The sequence below is a fragment of the Pleurodeles waltl genome, chromosome 4_1 (assembly GCF_031143425.1).
Source record: "Pleurodeles waltl isolate 20211129_DDA chromosome 4_1, aPleWal1.hap1.20221129, whole genome shotgun sequence".
Lineage (NCBI taxonomy): Eukaryota > Metazoa > Chordata > Amphibia > Caudata > Salamandridae > Pleurodeles > Pleurodeles waltl.
Window position 1 is genome coordinate 20,751,981 of NC_090442.1, and position 6,000 is coordinate 20,757,980.

The 6,000-nt window shown below is 41.0% G+C and overlaps 1 pseudogene; it reads right to left on the reverse strand.

The window, feature by feature from the left end:
• Window positions 1–5,417, reverse strand: part of LOC138287267 (zinc finger protein 208-like) — a 130,383-nt pseudogene extending 124,966 nt beyond the window's left edge.
• Between the last annotated feature and the right edge of the window lie 583 nt (window positions 5,418–6,000).

Consider the following 6,000-nt stretch of genomic DNA (forward strand, 5'->3'; position numbering starts at 1 on the left):
TAATAAAATGTTTTCTTTTTAGATATTGTTTTCCATTAAATTACACATATTTCGATTGTTTACTAGTTTCAGTTCCAGTGGATGGCTATGTGTGATGTTGGACTTACTCCTGCTCTGAGCTGGAGTATATTTACAACTGTTTTAGGTACATTGTAGATGTAGTAAGTTTAGAACTGTGGAGTGTAAGTTAAAATGGGCTTACTCCTTTGTGGGTGAGTGCTTTTCTTTCCGTAAACTCCTCCTTACCCCTTCCTTATCCTCTTCCCTTTATTGATAAATATTTACAATTCTGCAGCCAAACCCCTCTGTGCCTCCCGCATTTAGTTCTAAAAAGTATATGAACATGTGGGGAAACTCTGCAGTCGGGGCAGACAACTCGTCGCCGAAAAAGCTGGGAAAGGCCGGACATTCACACATTCACACATAGGTTTGTGAATAGCATTCTGTCATACTTAATTGTCCTATTGTAGTTTATGAATATGTCTGATTATCTGTGAGTCTCTCTTGGATGTATCTGATGTGATTCTAAAGCTTGTGAAACTTTCATCGGCAGATGGGGAGCAGGTTCCATTTGTAGCATACTGGAAATGGAAAGAGGCCACTTAAGTGGATCTTTATAATAGTATGCTGTGTGCCCTCATAACAGAAGTATTTAGGACTATTTATGGTGGTGCCAAGAATGGTTTGCATATGGTTGGCATTGTCTTTAGTGGTCCAAAGACTAAAGAATGATGTGTTGGAATGTTGCCAAGATTAACTTCCAGTGCTTCCATCACCTTTGGCCCGTATTTATACTTTTTTTTGCGCCGCGTTTGCATCACTTTTTGGCGCAAAAGTGGGGCAAACTTTCAAAATACAATTGTATTTTGTAAATTTGCGCCGCTTTTCCGTCAAAAAACGGCGCAAATGCGCCGCTAAAAAAGTATAAATACGGGCCTTAGTTTTTCTCAATGATCAGCTCTAAGTGGCACAGTCTTGAACTGCTGTTGGTTCCACAGAGACCTACGATGAAAGAACTCCTGTTGCAGCTCCCTGTTGAGGCTCATTAAGGCTGGAAACAGTTTGAGGTTATTTGTGTTCCAGATCATAGGGGCGTGGCCTCAAAGTTCAGGATCAACTTATCCTTGTGGGTTGGTGCTGTGGCTCTTTGGCACACAAGGAGCAAAACACACTGAATGCAATAAGGCCACAAATAGTCACTAAGAAGTAAGGTTAATTCAAGTATTTCCACCAATCACAGTGTGCTTTCAGTAGACAGTTTGTAGGACAATCAATGGCTTTAGATCTTTGTGGCTACGTCATATGAATGTTCTGCAATGCTGAACTCTCCTCTCCATGGTTGACAGTAAGCATCTTTTTTTCTCCCGCACTGTCTTTCTCATGTAGATAGGTTGCATTTACAACTGAAGTTTTTGTCACATTGAGAGCACTGATAATTTTCATTCTCGTTGTGGGTTCTCTCATGTTGAATCAAACTGAATCTCCAGCTGACACTTCCCTGGTATTTAGAAAAATAACAAGGTTTTTATCTAGTGTGAGTTCTCTCATGTTGAACAAGACCAGATTTTCGACTGAAGCTTTTCCAGCATTCAGAGCACTGATAAGGTCTTGGACCAGAGTGAGTGCTCTCATGTTGAGCTAGACTAGATTTCTGGCTAAATGTTTTTGTGCAATCAGAGCACTGATAAGGTTTATCCCCAGTGTGGATTCTCTCATGTCGAATGAGACTGATCTTACAACCAAAACATTTTTGGCACTCTGAGCACTGATAAGGTTTGTACCCAGAATGTGTTCTCTTATGTTGAGTGAGATTGTCTTTCTGACTGAAGCTTTTCTGGCATTCAGTGCACTGATAAGGTTTTAGCCCAGTGTGTGTTCTCTCATGTCGAATGAGATTGTCTTTCTGACTGAAGCTTTTCTGGCATTCAGTGCACTGATAAGGTTTTAGCCCAGTGTGTACGCGCTCATGTTGAATGAGGCAGATTTTCCGCCTGAAGCTTTTCTGACACTCAGAGCACTGATAAGGTTTTAGCCCAGTGTGTAAATGCTCATGTATAGAGAGACGTTTTTTCCGCCTGAACCTTTTACGGCATTCAGAGCACTGATAAGGCTTTTCCCCAGTGTGGATTCTCTCATGTATTGTTAGAAACCATTTGTGCTTAAAGCTTTTTTGGCATTCAGAGCAGTGATATGGTTTCTGCCCAGTGTGGGATCTCTCATGTGCAGTGAGACTGACTTTCTGGCTGAAGCTTTTTTGGCATTCAGAGCACTTATACGGTTTTTGTCCAGTGTGAGTTCTCTCATGTTGAGCGAGACCAGAATGTTGTTTGAAGCTTTTCCAGCATTCAGAGCACTGATACGGTTTTTGCCCACTATGAGTTCTCTCATGTTTAGTGAGATTTTGTTTCACTCTGAAACTTTTCTGACATTCACAACACTGAAACGGTTTGTGCCCAGTATGGATTCTCTCATGTTGAATTAAACTAGCTCTCTCACTGAAGGTTTTTTGGCATTCAGAGCAGTGATACGGTTTTAGTCCAGTGTGCGTTTTCTCATGACGAGCTAGACCAGATTTGTGACTGAAGCTTTTCCTGCATTCAGAGCACTGATAAGGTTTTAGCCCAGTGTGGGTTCTCTCATGTTGAGTGAGCCTTATTTTGAACTGAAGCTTTTCTGGCATTCAGAACACTGATAAGGTTTGTGTCCAGTATGGATTCTCTCGTGTTGAATTAAACACGCTCTCTTACTGAAGCTTGTCTGGCATTCATTGCATTGATAAGGTTTTTCCCCAGTGTGGCTTCTCAGATGTAAAATGAGAGAGGTTTGGTGACGGAAGTCTTTCTGGCACTCAGAACACTGATAAGGTTTTTGCCCAGTGTGGATTCTCATGTGTCGAGTGAGACTGCCCAGAAAACTGAAGCTGTTTTGACACTCGGAGCACTGATATGGTTTCTGTCCAGTGTCGGTTCTCAAGTGCCTAGTGAGACTAGATTTCTGACTGAAGCTTTTTTGGCACTCAGAGCACTGATAAGGTTTGTGCCCAGTGTGGATTCTCACATGTTGACTGACAGAGGATTTGTGACTGAAGACTTTCTGGCATTCAGGACACTGATAAGGTGTTTGTCCAGTGTGAGTTCTCTCGTGTTCAGTGAGGTGGGATTGATAACTAAAGCTGTTCTCACATTTATTGCTCTTATTTGAGATGTATGTATCTCCATGTCTGGTTTGTTCCTGGGTACATGCCATGTTAAGAATTAATCTAATTCAAGAGTCTGTACTCAGTTATGTTACACTCAGCATTAACATCTAAAACAAACTGCAGATGCTCTTCTTAACAATTGTATTTAACTAATTATAGCTTTTATCTGGAGATCATTTTCCTACTTTCAAAGGCAGCCTATGTAGCTTGTCTTATTAACCTTCCCTGAGGAGGCCCTTGTATTTACTAAGATGCCTCTCATGGATTCATTTTATCCAAGTTATGCCCTGGTGAGGCCTCTGTTGTTGAATTGGACTAATATTGTGACTGCAGTTTATCACATCTGATTTTAGAGTTTTAAAAGCACTGATAAGGTCTTTGGGGTTTAGCGTTTGCCTTTTAAGTATATTTGTTCATTCAAGTAATGACAAGTGATTAGGGCATGCCAGAGTGGTTTTAGGAATTATCAGTGGCAAAGCACTGGCCCATTTGAAGCTTTCTGAGCCAATACCAGATGTTTTACTATACGACTAAGGCAGGTATATGATCGACTTTGGCGGAGCAGGATACTACTCCGATCACCCCAAGAGACAGTTATTGGGGGAATCTTTCTGTACTGGAAAGGATACTCCAGCCTCTTTGCTGTAATGACATTTGAGAAAGATCAGTTACAATTTGTTTCTTTTAAACAATGTTTTCTCTCTACAAATCACAGGAGACATGGACAAGAGCTCGCTCTTTTACATGGAGGCGACTGGTCGTCCTGACACTTCTGTCATGTTATGTGTACAGATACTGTTTTGCTGGTTTGCGGTTTGTGGATCCCAGGCATTTCTCATAAACCATCAGAGAGAATCTACAACACTGAATATTCCCCAGTGCACTGCATGGGTATCATTTGTTGCCGAAATGTTTTGCTCGCCTAATCTTGAATTGTTTCCTTTAAGTTAAAATATTCTTACAACTAGCCGATGCAGACTTTCAATTTACTCTTGTGTTCCATTTATATTTCAGAGGCTACTCATGCTCAGGAAATGACACTTGGAAACATTAATGGTCATTTTACTTTCAGGATTTGACAACTTCCACATTGAGCAGTTTCTTCCGCTCCAGGTTCCTCACCGTTTCTCGCACTTAGAATGTGTTTCTCCTTTTAATGCTCTGGAATGTTTTACCGTTCCCTAGAATAACACTTTTCAAGGTGTTTCACTAAATTAAAACCTTCCTTTTTCTGTTCATGTTTCAGTCACCTGTAGAAATAGAGTCAGAGATTGTAAATGAACACGAATAAAAAAAAAATGATCTTATACTTTGGAGAAAGAAAGCATTTACAGAAACAAGAAAGGTCATTAGTTTGAGCTGCATTTCTGATAGCGGTAAAACAGCTCTTGGCGTCTGTAGATAGGAAGCTTGGAACCACCGCAACTCAAGGTCTCAACGACTGACATCCTAGTGAGATACCTGTAATACTTGTAATGAATTAACAGATGTTGTTTACTCCCCTGGCCACTTAGAATGTTATTACTTTTTTCAGCGATCTAGGAAGGGACATTTTATTGAAAAAAGGAATTGGCCTTGTACTCGGTGCTTTAAATGCCACTGTCCGCCGAGGCTGTGTCCAGTTAGCTCAGTGGAGTTCACATCTCAAACTGAGGGGAAGATAAGGGCTTACTTGGTGACCTGGAACTCATCCTCCAACAGGACCCAAGCACTGCAACACCTGAAAAAGGAAAACATCACAACGGTATAGGAAACCAAAAAGGTCAAGAAAAGACAAACACAAAACAGACGGGCCCAGCACGACCCGTGAAGTGGCAGACAAGACAGAAAAGGGTTGGATGCGAGGACGTAAAGATGTGGAAGTAAGATCCAGAGAGAAAAGATGTAGAAGAACAGACTAAGGAAGTATAGTATCCCGTGGTGTAGGAGGAGGAGACAAATGCTCAGATAGTCAAGGAACTGCTGGGAAAAACCGACTTAGAAAGGAATTGGACCAGCATTAGGCCTCAACGTGTTCCAGGAGGAATGTGTCTCCATCAGGCTATTACCAGAAGTTTGATGCAACACAAATAGTGCACAGAGGGCATCAAATGTAGAAGAGACTTTAGAAAACAGATTGAGAGAGGGAACAGAGAAAGAAGAAACAGGGGAAAAGGAAACTTAGGGTTAAAGGTATCCGTACCTGACTGTTATATTTCTTGAACAGAAGTAAAGAAACACTTTTGCATCAGACGACAATCACACCTCATCCCATCTTCCAAATAACTGCCCTGAATTTACAAAACAAAAGGAACTTTTGTTCTCTATAAGTCATTGTAAAGCAACTATGCTATGAATTGTAGGAGGCTGGACTGGCTTGTAGTGAGTACCAAGGGGTACTTACACCTTGCACCAGGCCCAGGTATCCCTTATTAATGTAGAGGGTGTCTAGCAGCTTAGGCTGATAGATAATGGTAGCTTAGCAGAGCAGCTTAGGCTGAACTAGGAGACGTGTGAAGCTACTACAGTACCACTTAGTGTCATATGCACAATATCATAAGAAAACACAATACACAGATATACTAAAAATAAAGGTACTTTATTTTTATTACAATATGCCAAAAGTATCTCAGTGAGTACCCTCAGTATGAGGATATCAAATTTACACAAGATATATGTACACAATACCAAAATATGCAGTAATAGCAATAGAAAACAGTTCAAACAATGTATAGTCACAATAGAATGCAATGGGGGCACATAGGGATAGGGGCAACACAAACCATATACTCTAGAAGTGGAATGCGAACCACGAATGGACC